Here is a 14,211-nt window from a genome sequence, read left to right on the forward strand (position 1 = left end):
TCCCTCACCTCCACCACTGTTCACACATGCCTGTCCTGCTTATTTAACTGCCTTTAGCATTCAACTGCCAAGTTTTGTCTATATGCTTCAAGTGGAGAGAAATCCTGATGAGTGACATAGAACAGGTAGATAGGCTGAGCAGAACTGGCATACATGGTACCCTTAGTAGTGCAAGTCCCTGCAGAACCAAAGGAATGGGATTGACATTGAAAGAACCAGAGTTGGGGTTAAAACCAAGCATGTGGTAATTTTAGTATTAAACCCGTATGTATGATAATTCCAATTTAGTTCTAAACCTCAATTCCAAGCTCTGTCTCACTAGATAATAGATTTCTTTGAAAGGCTTTTATTTTTCATTTGCCACATTAATACTTCTAGTCAAAACACTGCCAGTACCTGATACCGCTTCCCATATTTGTGATGATAAACAATAATTCACAGTATCCTACACAAAAAATTATTTACAAATCAAGTTATGCAGGAGGCTTCTAGATTCCAAATACCTGCAAGCACTGAAATCAATGTAATGAATCATAAGCACAGCCTCAATGGATGATGGATGAATGGAAAGCTACTGAAATCAATGTTACTGAAAAAAGGTTTTCTGCTGCAGGGTTAAAAGTACACATTTTCATGATATTACAGAGGGAGAAAATATTCATCTTTAAAATATGTTAGTGAATCAATTGTTTTAGCCCCAGTGGAAGGAAAACACCAAAGCCAGCTACCTTAGAATGCTAAATTTTTCATGAAATCAAGAATAATGGGCAAAGTCTGACTAATTGCTTCATGAGGCACTGAATGCACTGTGTTTCTCCCTCACTCTGAAGACATCATGTTTTACAGTCACATCAGATGAAAACAGAATGACTGATTTTAGGGGGATTAATTTTAATCACAATAAAATTCTCACAGTTCTCACAGGATAAGGTCCACTGTTCACTTCTTGCACTGTTGAAGACTAGGTAAGTCTCCAAGGTGACGCATTTAGAGTAGAAGAGAAATGTGTCATCTGGCCAATCAGCGGTGTAGTACCATGATAGCAGCTTCAGAGGAAAAGAGCCAAAACAGTCACAGCGACCAGGGAGGAGGATTTATGACAAGGATGAAGGAGTAAAAAGCAACCTGTGAATGCAGAAGACCTAGTTATCTCCTATCCAAATATCTGGGTGTTCCCCTTCATTAAACAGATAAAATAAATTAACTGACTCAAGATCAAAAGCACTGGCACTGGATTAGTTGTTATGATAATATTCCTCTACAGCACACCCTCAATAGCAGATTTCATGATAATCCGGATGAATCTTTTTTAACAAATCCAAAAGAGGTAGGTCCCATTTAGGAAAGGATGATAATCAGTACAGGTACACCCTATATTTATCAGTGATTCTTATTCAAACCTGATGCCAACAGTTTCACTTCACTGTATGCAGTCACATACACGTTATGGAAATAGATAGTCACTGGATCATTGCAATTGATGGAGTTACAGCAGGAGGGTGAATTTTATCTGTTGTGTTTATCAAAGATTTACTAAAAACATGACAAATTGTATACAAATTACTAAGCATATTATCAATTACCTGGAGTGCAGTGGAAGTCTTGACATAAATAACATCAGTTCACTGGAAGGAAAGAGCGAGACTATCAGTTAATGGTCAAACAGAAATGCAAGTAAACCCAACAAATAAAACACAGATTTGCCTTGGGCATATTTCTCTCTAATGAAGAGGAGAAAAATCATTTCCACAAGCTGCAGGAAGAAATGAGCATAAGATTCTGCTACAATCTGCAACAAAAAAGCCTGGAGTAGAATGATAACCAGAGAAAAGCACTTCATTCCTTTTAAATTATACATTGTTTTTTTTCCATCAGAAACCACAGAGTCATGATAAAAGTATCTCACCAGATCCTGATAAACGCAGTTAGGATAAAATGATAAAAATGGAAAATGAAATCAGTTCACTGTGTAGGATAGTTTAAAAAAAAAAAAAAAAAAAAAAAAGCTTCCCAGCTCAGTTTACTATTTTAGAGGCAAATCTTGACTACCCCACCCAGGTCATGAAAAGCCCAGATTGCTTTACAACCACACTAATTCTCTTGGATAGGAGGGGTGGGCAGGATACTAAGTGGGGCTTTTATGCCCTGCATACCAGAATCCTGATCCATAGTGGCTCCTAATACTCTGTTGACCGTGCAGCTGAGGTGGACCAGCATAGAAGTGGAGGCAGTGCTGGGGGATCTGCAACTATGTAGAGTCATCAACTATTTCTCCCACTCCAATAGGCGGAGCACAGAATTCAGAGTCCATTGCAGTTCTGAAACTGCAAATACTCCACAGCCTTAGGGGAGGATTTCTTCCTTACCACTAGATTCCAGTGGATCCCCTGGCATACAGCCCAGTCACTTGACTTGTGTGCAGAAAGAATTTAGCCCTAAATGTCAATGCCTAGAATGGACTAAACGGTCTCCAAAAAACTGAAGCAGAAATGAATTTAGGGTAGTAAATAGAAACAATAAAAGTAATATTTTATATTGCTCTGATTCCCACAACCAACCCAAGTATTTTACAAACATTACAAAATACAGCAATCATTTCATTCACCCTGGAAATGCAGCAATCTCTGGGACAGAATACAGCAGCTGTTTACTGCCACACAAAAAAACCCCCAAAAGTTTAGGAGAAGTGAAAAACACTACTGTAGGCCATATTTTCAAAAGTTGCTGCTTAAAAAGAATGCACAAATCTTATCTTTGAGTTAGTGATTTAGGTGACAAATTTGATTCTAGATCCAAATCAAACTGCAGTAGGATTTAAAGCAGGCAGAACATAATTATCCAAATTACAGTTTGACCAGGGTCATGAGACTAACCACTTTCATCCTGTAAAAATATGTGATTAAATCTCTGTTGATTGCAACAAATAGGATTTTGATTATACAGCACAGCCCAAAGACAGAACCTTGATTAACGCAGTACTTCCCTACAGAGAGGTTTTCACATCGTGATCTCAAGAGCACTTGCTAGTGATCCTCAGCAAGCTGGCTGACCACATGGTATTGGAGCCTCACTCTTTTTTCCAGCTGAGAAAAAAAGAAGAGATGGAAGAAGAGATGAAATGAAACAATGAGCAAAAGTAGGCAGTGTTTTCTTTTATGAAAGGGGTCATAAAGATATAGCCTGTGGAATTCATTATAGGGGATATTGTGAAGGCCACAAGTATAACTGGGTTCAAAAAAGAATTACATTAATTCCTGGAGGATAAGTCCATCAATGACTATTAGCCAAGATAGTCAGGGCTACCCTCCACATGCTCTGGGTGTCCCTAAATCTCTGCCAGAAGTTGTGAATGGATGACAGGGGATGAGTCACTCAAAATTGCCCTGTTTTATTCATTCCCCCTGAAGCACCTGGCATTGGCCACTGTCAGAGACAAGATATTGGGCTAGATGGATCATTGGTTTGACCAAGTATGGTTGCTCTTATAGTTTTATGACAACACGCAGAGGAAAGCTAAATTCTCCATGATTTTTTGAGTGTAAACCAGCTGCTGATCAGGTGTGGAGTTCCTTAAAAGATAAAGAAAGATTTATTAATAGGTCTCAATTGTTACTGACTCTCAATATTTTGTTTTTAAAGATTCATAAATTCCCACTGGCCGATGGTGATAGTTGAACATGACTATATAAAGCTGTCTGCTAATGGTGCACTCAGAGCTATTTTACAGTAGTGAGTAAAGTTTCTTCGGTGTCTGACCCAAAATAGGGCAAGCAGTAGCTACCCCGAGGAGCCTTTGCTGTAAATTAATGTAATTAGAAGTTGCAAAAGTGCTTCCTGAATTGTTTAGGAGAGAAAACAATTTATAATAATGTAGTCATTTCTCTAACCTGGTGCAAATTAATGGAAATCTTGATGCTTTTCCCAATACTTTAAATCTTAGATTTCCAGGACATTTTCCAGGCTGCCTCTTTGTAAAGTAATTGGAAGTGCCTATAGTTTGCTGGAAAAAGCTGTAATGATTATTTCAAATGGATTTTGTGGCACAAGTTCATAAATCCAGTCCAGTGGTCCTTAAAAAAAAAAAAAAAAAAAAAAGATGCAAAGAGTTCAAATAAAATAGCCAACATTTTCATTTTTGCTATATATAAAGCCAGTTGCAAATGACTGTCACAGGTGCATGGGGAGGAGTACAAGGAGCTGCACACCCCTCACTGCATACACCACATAAAAGTCACAGCAAATTCCAGTTCTGCTCCCTCCAAGCAATTCTGAAGGCACATATTACCTCAAAGGGAACAAAGAAGAGGTGGGGCCATAGCCTTGTTCTAAACCCACAAAGGAGGCACAATGGCCTAGGAGGAACAGGCTTCACCAAATTAAAGGTGCCTGTGCATCTCATCCCACACTGCACAGCAGGGAAAGCCCTGGGGTTGGTGTAACTCCGTATCACCCATTACTCAGGTATGTGTCTCTGCCACAATCTAGCCCATAACTTTTTTTTTGTTGCTAAGCATACAGAATAGCTACATCTAAATACAATGAATATATACTGTCCCTTACTTGAGCTACTCCTGCATACATGACCAGGGCCCCCACATGGGGGAGGGGGACAGGAAAAGTACACTTTACCAGGGCACGGAGGCCCTGGCATCCTGGCCCAGGCTGCAACCCCCATTACCATGAGGAAAAAATTGAGGCTAAATTGTAGACCGTGCCTGAGGATATTTATAGAAACTTATTTCCCTGTATCTATGGATCTATTGTCCAGATCTTGTGAGATTTGCTGGAGCCAGTCAGAAGCAGTGTTAGAGCAGTCTCAAGCAACATGCTGAACAGTGAATTGTTGGGCCTGCTGGCCCAGCCCAGGCCCTTCTCTAGAATAGAAAGTGTGTGCTTGTGCAGTTAAACGAGGACTTGTAGTTTGAGACTGAGAGACAGAGAGATTTTTGCTCCTCTCTGTGACATGGTCTATCATATCAAGATTAAGAACTACCAGCCCCAGAGTTTCTTGTGCATAGGCAGGAGGGAGGGACAGCTGGTGGGAGGGGCAAAGCAAAGCGCCATAAGACAGTGGGAGCCAGTACTGCTTCTTCTTCTGGTAGGATTTGCAGGCCTAAAATATATGTGAGTAAGTGTCTAATTCACTCACAGTCACATACACACCTCATACTGCCATGTCTGGTGGTGGCTATAAATGCAAATCAGGCAGCCAGAAATGTAAGGAGGTAAAAGAAAGGAAACTAAAAGAAGCTAGAGGACACCAATTTATCTTCCAGTTTTTCAGATTAGACAAGACCTTTCTGCAGTCAGGGAATATACTAACTAGGGAAGCAGATGAACAAAATCAAGATGAAAATTATTTCAATATAGAGACTGTATCTGTAGCACTGGCAAATGATGGCAAAGAAAAGCTGCCAGAATGTGCATCATGTAACTCTAATCTAATGCTGGAAGATAGTAGGTAGTATCACCATTAGCACCACCACATTCAAAAGGTTTACAAGAAGCAGGAGAGAGTAGTGCTACACTATCTGCTTCTTGTCTTTTCAAAGATCCAGGCTTGTGACCTGAAAACATAACAGATTCGATCCATCAAAAAATTGTTCTGTCTGGTGTCCTGACTTTTGAAGAAATGCGGAAGCTAGCAAAGCCAATGCCAAAAGATGTTGATGGGCATAATTTTCCTGAATTTCTTCTCAAAGGTAAGACGTCCAACAAGAGAAAAAAAGATACCAAGGGACTGGCTTGTTTGAAGTGCTACCAACCAAGCACTGTATTGTTTTCCATGTTGGCTGTTTCCTGAAGGGAGGCTTAAACAACGCAGTACGCTGGCAAAAAATGAAGGGTATTCACCAACTGTGACAAAATGGCATAAACTATATACTGAAAAGAGCATAGAACATAAAACTTGCTACTGCCAGTGGAAGCAATTATAGCAGTCAAACAAATATTAACAGAAGCTACAAGATGGAAAGAAATATTGGAAAGATTGTTGGATGTTAATTTATTTCTTACTTCACGAGGTTTAGCATTCCAAGGAGATGATAATCTGATAATAATCTGACCCACACAATGGTAACTTTCTTGGAACTCTTGAGATTATAGGTCATTATGACAGCATCATTCATGATCATTTGGCTAAAGTCAAACAGAAGCAAACAGAGGGCAGAACAATGAAAAGACAGGCTCATTATCTCTTGGGAGAGTCAGAATGAGTTTATTGAATTATGTGGTAAGAGTGTGCAGAAGGCCATCCTTGCAGAGAGAGAAAAGGCCATTTATTATTCTATCATATGTGATGCTACTCCTGATGCCTCTCATCATGAACAACATGTGTTAATATTGTGATTTGTAGTTCACAACAAAGACAGTGGTACATTTAACATTAAAGAAAGGTTTCTTGAGTTTATTAACTTTGATTTTAAAAAAGGAGAACAGATAGCTGAAATGCTAATTGGCAGCTTCCTCTGAATGACTGTAGAGGTCAAGGATTTGATAATGGCTCTAATATGTCAGGGAAAATAAAAGGTGTTCAGGCGTGCATTATGTCCAAAAATGAACTTGCTGTGTATTCTCCTTGTGGTTCACATTCACTAAATCTTGTAGGGGGTTAATGCTGCTGCAGCCCGTTCTGAAACATTAACATTTTTAGTTGTGTTCAGCAACTTTTTGTGTTTTTCAGTGCTAGCCCAGTGAGGTGGAAGATTAGAACAGATCTTTCTGAGAATTTTCCTTGTGAAATGTTGCACCTGAAAAAAATCTTCAAGTCTACTTTTGGAAAACAATATGAACTACCCCCACTTATTAAATGAGATCTACAAAAAACAACTGCAACTAATTTTCAGTGAAGTGTGCATAGCCCTATGGATTTTTTACACACTGCCAATGACCGTGGCAGAAGCTGAAAGAAGTTTCAGCAAGCTAGCACTCATCAAAACTGCAGGAGTTCTACAATGGGGTAAGAACAGTTAAGCCACCTAGCTATCTTGTCTTTTGAGTGTGAACTTGCAAGAGAAATTGACTTTGGGGGGATAATTCATGATTTTGCAATGAAAAAGGCCAGAAAAATAAAGCTTTAAATTTAATTGGCCTAATTATAAAATGTTTGCAGTCACATTGGTCCATTAGAATAAAATATTCAAGACATTGATGGGATATAATACCTATATAATGACCAAAAAGTTACAAAATAGTCAACAAACTTGTAGGACTCTCAGGCTGGGTGTTCTGTTAAACAAAAATAGCAAAGGGGGGGGGCATTTTTCAGAAATGTAGAATATGTTACAATAATTTCAGGATTCAAACCTTTTTCATGGCTCATGAGATTGTATGTATGGGATGAGGGATTGTGGTATGTGTGTGGGAGGGGGCCCATGTTACAAGTTTGTACTGGGCCTGAAAAAATTATGGTTGGGCCCTGTACATGACATGAAATGCCACAGGTTTGACCTCTAGGACCATGTCTACATGAGCATTTTTCTTAAACTCTCACTGACCTCCCTGTGCTCCGCCACACACACACACACACAACTGTTGCAGCAGTTCAGCTCCACTGGTGAGAGCAATGATGGGAATGCTAGTGTAGATGGAACGCTAGCATTTTTGCCAGCTTGTTGTCTAATTCCACTTAGAGCAAATCAAATAGAGACCATGCAGAAAAGATGGCAGTTTCTCTATGCTAGTAGTCCCACTTATCAGTATTAGTGCAGCTCCACCAGTGATATTTTAAGAAAAACTTAAATGAAATTTTAAGACAAAAGTTAGTGTAGACGATGTCATGGATTTTCCTTCACATCATTATCACAGGGAGTGAGATGGAGGCTAGTTTGTCTTGCTCGAAGTAGAAACTGGGATAGTGGGAATTTAGACATCAGAACTAGCAGATTCGCCCACTCTCCCAAATTCTACAGATGCTGGGGATATGTGTGTGGAAAATCTGTACATCTTTGCTCTTTTAGGCCCTTCCAGTCCTCACTCCCCTCAGAATCCATGTTTGTGGCTACCTGGTTACTCAGTCGCAAGGAAGGAGACAGGTATATTAATACTAACAAGATTAGGATTACATTTACACAGTAAAGTTGTTGGTTTTTTTCACTATTGCTGGCCCTCTGCTTTCACTTCAATAAAATCATAATTAATCAAAATTTAACAGCTTTTTGTCAACAACAGAATGCTCAAAGAACTACTCTCAAATTCTGACAACTACTGTTCCCCGCTCTCCACAAAGCAGTTACTCAAACTACGTCCAATCTACTTAAAGTCAAGGCCTCAGCAAACAGTATGGCTTAGTACACTGTTCTGGGAGTCAGAAGACCTGAGTTCCAGTTCTAGCTCTGCCACTGGCCTTCTGAGTGATCTAAAGCAAGTTACTTCACTTCTCTATACCTCATTCTCTTCCCTTGTAAAATAAGCATAATGATACTGGCCTCCTTTGTAAATCCTTTGAGATCTACTGATGAAAAGTACAATATAAGAGTTAGGAACTATTATTATCACATCAAATATATGAGGACACCTAAAGGATTATAACTGTAAGGTTAAGCATGGTATAGCACTCTTCTTTGTTTGAAGTCAAATGTTACATGTTATTTAATTTATACTTTTTTAGACAACCAGGTTTGATGTCAAGCAAATCGTCATGTCTAGAGAGTTCACCAAAAACATCATTGATTTGATCATTTTATTAAAATGTCTCACAGCTTGAATTCTGCATTATTTGCCAACACAGAACCCAGATCCAATGCAAAAAGAGAAACTATACTGAAACACTAGTTTGCTTTGTGTTGCAAGGCATGGGGAGAATTAAGATAAGTTACGTTTAGATAAGTTAGAGAAACTATATTGAAACACTAGTTTGCTTTGTGTTCCAAGGCATGGAGAGAAATAAGATAAGTTAAGTTACATTTATCTTTTACATTTATCAGAGGTCATTCTTAATATGTAGCAGAGACAGAATGTCTGCAGCAGATTATATACAAAACAAACACACACTTTTTAATTACTTCTCTGCAGAAAACTTGAGTAGAAAGAGGGATGGAGATAGTTCCTGTAAACTCATGGTGATAGGCAAAAGAGGGCCCAATAGAAGTTTATTTTGCATTTTGGAGAGGCAGACCTGAAGGCTATCGAACACTGAATTAAACTAAGAGATATTACAACATGAGCTCCTATAGCATACAACATTTATCTCATGAGTCAGGAGTAACTGAATAATTCTTAAGTGTTGCAGAGTGAATATTCTGGAGCTGAGGTTTGAGTCAGAAGTGAAGCTAGTTGGAGGAAGGGTCTGCTCAGATTTCAGATTTTGGTCTCAACTGTACATAAAAAGACAGGGACTTCATTTCCTACAAATCAGGAATGTTATTAATTTCATTCACCACCACCTTGGTATTCAGTAGTATGAAATAAAGAACCAGTTACTTTTTCACTAGCACATGCATCTCTGGAAATCATTACAACATGAAACTAAAGGAATTATATTGTTATTGGTTAATGCTAATTACACCAATTAGTGTATAATGTCATCTTGGTTTTACCTTATCTCCCCTGTGTGGTATTGGGGATTTTAAAAGCTGAATTTACAAGTCAGATAGTCTGGGTTGGGCATTGTGAAGTTTTTGTTTTTGTTATATGCAGTCAGCTGGGACTGAACACAGAATAAAGCAGAGCTCTTGCAAGATCGGAGTAATCACTGAATGCCACATGGTACCACATGTAAAAAGGAACTCAGAAAATATCCTGAGTGGAAGAATGTGGAAAACATTCCTAGAGAGGGTTTAAACTGTGCTTCTCTCTGTATCTGCAAGGAATAGGTGCCAGCAAAAAGGATGACAGTCAGAAGGATAGCCTGATATCTGACAATAGCTGGTTCTGAAGCACTGGCTGTGTTTCATAGTTTTCAGTTACTTACGCAAAGAAAGCTAACTATGGAATTGTATTACAGAAATTTGAGGACTTCTGCAGTCCATGTAAAAATGAGGCATCTGAGAGGTACATAGTTAAGCAGAGCACAAAAAGATGAAACCATAGAGTTTGCCCTTCTTGCAGTTTGGGGGTGGGGAGGAAGGAGGGTTAACTGAGTCCCTAATAAAACACCAGATAGTGTTTACCAATAGAGGGATTAAACCGTTGCCATCACTACTTACCTGGGTCTCTTGTACACCTAGCACTTGGTACCACTGTTCAATGTTCTCCACCATCTTAAGCTGATGAAGAAAGAAAAGCAACTGCAATCACAGGGAAGTTTACAAATTCAGTCCTAATCAGCAGCCCCTCCTATATCCAATTCTCAAAATCTCTGTCCATCCCCATTCTGCAATATAAAGATGAGTCCACTCTACGTGACATGACCATAAAGATAAAACCCTCACTCACCCAACCTGAATGATTAACTTGTCCACCCAAACACATATCTGCTCCACTGCACCTGTTGTGTATGAGGTGGCAGAAAAGAGGGTGGTGTTTTTTAAAAGTGTTCATCCCTCCTACTATAAATTAGGTCTTGGCCGCTGAGAGATAGTAGGCCAGCCACAATTTCTGATGGATCCCCTGTGTCAGCAAGGCAACTTATCAAGTTATCAGACTGTCAAAAACCCTTCTCTACACATTACCCTTCCCATGTCACCTTAAATTTCATTTTCAATTTCATTCTCCCTATCTTCTTTGATATGTTTTTAGGAGCCTGGCATTAGACATCCTGGTTTGAAATGTTTCACCTAAGGGCCAAGTGCTGCCCTTATGAAATCTATAGTAGTTTTACCAATGACTTCACTGAAGCAGGTTTAGGCCTTGACCCTTTGTGCTTCTATAACAGGGAGAATTCCAGCTTAATGATATAAATCACCCATTTCTAGCCCTGACCATTTGTGAGCTGTTGCTGATCCCGCAGTCTGGCACTGCTTTTTTTGGCAATAGTGAAGGTTTGAATAGAATGAGTCTAGGACTTTTTTATAACTCTACCATATCTACTTAATAATTCTCCATAGTTCCCTTCCATTTCCTTCTCTGACAGCACTTGAATATTCTGATTACAATAGCTGTACATGCAGGTTATTCTGAGATGGACCGAGGGCCATTTAAGAAAGCAACTTCCACACCTCAGATTGCCCCTTCTATTTCCAATATACTAAATTCCATTCTTCAGAATTCCAGTTCAAGCAGTCTCACTGAGACAAGTTCAGCTCTCCCTTAAAGGCTGGCTGTAGCATATAGTATCTTAGCCAGCCTATCATCCTTCCTTCCAAACCTTTTCTTGTCCCTTTTTTTTATTCTTCTCATAAGGGAGTCACTTTGTAATTTCTACTGTCTATTTCTAAAACTCTATCACTCCCTCCTATGCATCTTTGACCAGGGATGTCAAACTAATTCACGGACAGGGTCAAATTCCATATTTCATTATGGTGCATGGACTGGCATATTAATTTAGGTCTATAGATTCCCCTCAATCCACAGCAGAACTCCCAGTTAAGTCAATGAGAGATCTGCACACAGAGTAAGGGGAGAAAATGGCTTTTATGTACTGACTATACTTTAAAGTTATCCTGAGTTTGGTAATTTATTCTCACAAACAGCATCACTCAGGTGTATACCACTACTTCTGTCTTTTGTTACTCTTCCTTCCTTCTCATCTTTCTTTGTCTGTTTCATTCCCTCACCTCTATCTTTGCATCTCTCCTTTCTTCCTTCTTCCTTTTTTTCCTGCAGAAATACTCAGTTCTCCCCCCTGCTCCCATTATCTTCACTCCTATCGTCTTCCTCATCCTATTTGCTATGAAAAAGGAATTAAATAGTTAAAGATGAAATTTATAGTGCCATCATTTTATCATTAGCCTTTAAAGTTAACACCTTACTAAGACGAATGGAGTGAGGTTAGAGGCGTTTACAGATCTGAGTCATTGTTGCAGGCTGTGCGTAAACTCAGGTAGACAATGCCATATCACCTTACACTCAGTTCATATTTGAAAGGTTTCACATTCTGTAAACCCTGAATAAGTCACCTGAGTCATAAACCAATGGTCTGGCTGTTGAGACCTCTTCTTTAGATTATTAGTATTTGTAAAGCGCTTTTTTTAGATAAAAACTGTTATGAAAGCACCATCATGATTGACAATAAACCTCACTAACTTTTTCCTTTCCCCATTATTTCATCCTCCAATTTTCTCCTTATAATAGCTAGTCTGGAGAAATATTTATTTACATTTGGAGGAACTTGGCTCCACGCACCCTTTACTCCCCATTCAGAATCACTGGGCAGACACACTGGAGGAGGGGGTATGCTACATTCCCAAAAGTGATGAAGTTCCTACTCCCTCCCTCCCTCGGAACAAGCAAGGGAGAAGTTGTGTTATTCTAGCCTATGCAGAATACTATAGGTAAACAAATGTATCCCTGTGTCAATTTATAATGCATTATATTCTTAGTAATATGATATCTGCTTTGATCTTGATAAAAATCTCAGATTTTGTAACTGAAGAATATTTGTATAGTCATTTTATGTTAGCTAAAGCTCTATTTGAAAAGTAGATGAATCCATCTTTTTTCATGTTCACATTGCGTGTGGAAAAGGAAATTAAGAAGACTGCATGCTGACTGCTGAATCACTGTTTTGATTTAAAAACCCTATGCAGTTAACAGTTTTTGATTTCTTGGGAATGGATAATGATTCAGCATCAACAATGCATAGTGTAATCTCTAAAACTACCACAATTTCCTATGGAATAAATGAAAAAACTAGAAGTACAGTGTTTATACAATTATATGAAAGATTTAATAACTTTTTTAAATCATTCTTTTTAGATACTTGTTTAAATCTGGGCTTTAATTGCTTTTGTCCCTTAAAAATGAAAAATGCAATTTACAAAAAAAATTAAGAACTATAAAAATGTTAATAAAGGAGCTGCTATCACTACATTTTAATGGTAGGCACAGCTATTTGTGCAAAGTATTATAATAAATGAGGAATTATCTGCAGCTTGATCATAATCAAATACCAGTATGATAGACTTGTTAGCACTGTGGGTCATTGTGAAGGTATAAGGAATACCATTCCTCTGGGGTCAGAGACCAGCAGGTGCCTGGCTGGCTGATTACCCCTACCTACTGCACCTTGGAAAAGAGCAAGGCGGGGGACTTAATTGGCTGATCCTCAGGAAGTGAAGTAGGGAGACCGCAATATTATCCAGAAAGCTGTGAGTGGGGGAGGGGGTTAGAAGCTGTGTGCCCAATGCATTACTATTAGGGCAATTTCAGAGAGGAATTGTTCTAGAAACCAAATGGACAGACAGCAGACTTTGTGAGGTTCTTTAATACTGAGGTAAGAGCCAGGAAAATTCGGGTTGCTGAAGTTACTGATGAGAGGGGCCAGACTCAGGAAAGTAACTAACTAGTCAGTCTGCACTGACTTCAAGGGAAGAGTATGTAAGGTTTTGATTTCTTTTGTTGAGAAGGCTTGAAATAAAAACAACTCATCTGGCTGGGAGCTACTTACCTGGATTCTGTGAGAGTGCCTCAGACAAGATTACCCCAGGGAGTGAGCTGGCTCAGCAAGAGCAGATCTGTCTATTTGGAGGAGGGTTCTATAAGAGAGGCCCTAATCCTTTATAATCATGTTCTTTTCTTTTTAAAGGAGAAAATAAGTGATTAAGAAACCTGAGAAAGTGGCAAGGGAATGTACCCTGCTTTCTAAAATGGCTTCATCCTCTTCTTTCAGAAAGCACTTTTTTTCATGATCAGTGGCCGATGGAAATGCCATTCTTTTTTAAAGGTTCTTCTGTGTTAAATGCAAATCAGCATCTCCCAGTAAATCCACTCTAAATGGAGTGAGCTATTTGTTTTATATTCCATTTAGTTCCAGATCACTGTGCCTTCTGGATCTTAAATATTCTGTTAATGAGCCTAGTATTACACAAATAGGTTACTGTGTAAGTAGCAGAATTCCACTGGTGATGGTGATTTTATAATTATTAGGATATTGCAGAATCGACATGTTACAGTTCTGATTAAGTCCTTCACATTTACTGATATTAAAATACAAAAGAAAAGGGTAGTGAAAAAATATTTATTCTTCCTCTCTTTAGATGTGATCTTACAGTAGGTGTTTGCTTGAGAGAGGATCCAGGGTTGAGCCCTTTATTGGCAATCAAACATTTTGAAAAGGAAAAAGATAGTAAAACAATTAAGTGACTACTTTTGGTTCAGAGAGAATGGAAAGAC

At 38.8% G+C, this 14,211-nt stretch overlaps 1 long non-coding RNA gene across 1 annotated transcript; it reads right to left on the bottom strand.

Moving 5' to 3' along the window:
- Positions 1–347: 347 nt before the first annotated feature.
- LOC137142019 (uncharacterized) lies at positions 348–13,551 on the bottom strand. Its single transcript, XR_010916822.1, has 5 exons — positions 13,487–13,551; positions 11,655–11,767; positions 10,146–10,205; positions 1,584–1,625; positions 348–1,125 (listed from the first exon to the last, which is right to left on the bottom strand). It is a non-coding gene; the product is annotated as an uncharacterized lncRNA (long non-coding RNA).
- Between the last annotated feature and the right edge of the window lie 660 nt (positions 13,552–14,211).

The sequence above is a fragment of the Emydura macquarii genome, unplaced genomic scaffold, assembly GCF_026122565.2.
Source record: "Emydura macquarii macquarii isolate MOO-44397 ecotype Brisbane River unplaced genomic scaffold, CSIRO-AGI_Emac_v2 contig_3128, whole genome shotgun sequence".
Taxonomy (NCBI): domain Eukaryota; kingdom Metazoa; phylum Chordata; order Testudines; family Chelidae; genus Emydura; species Emydura macquarii.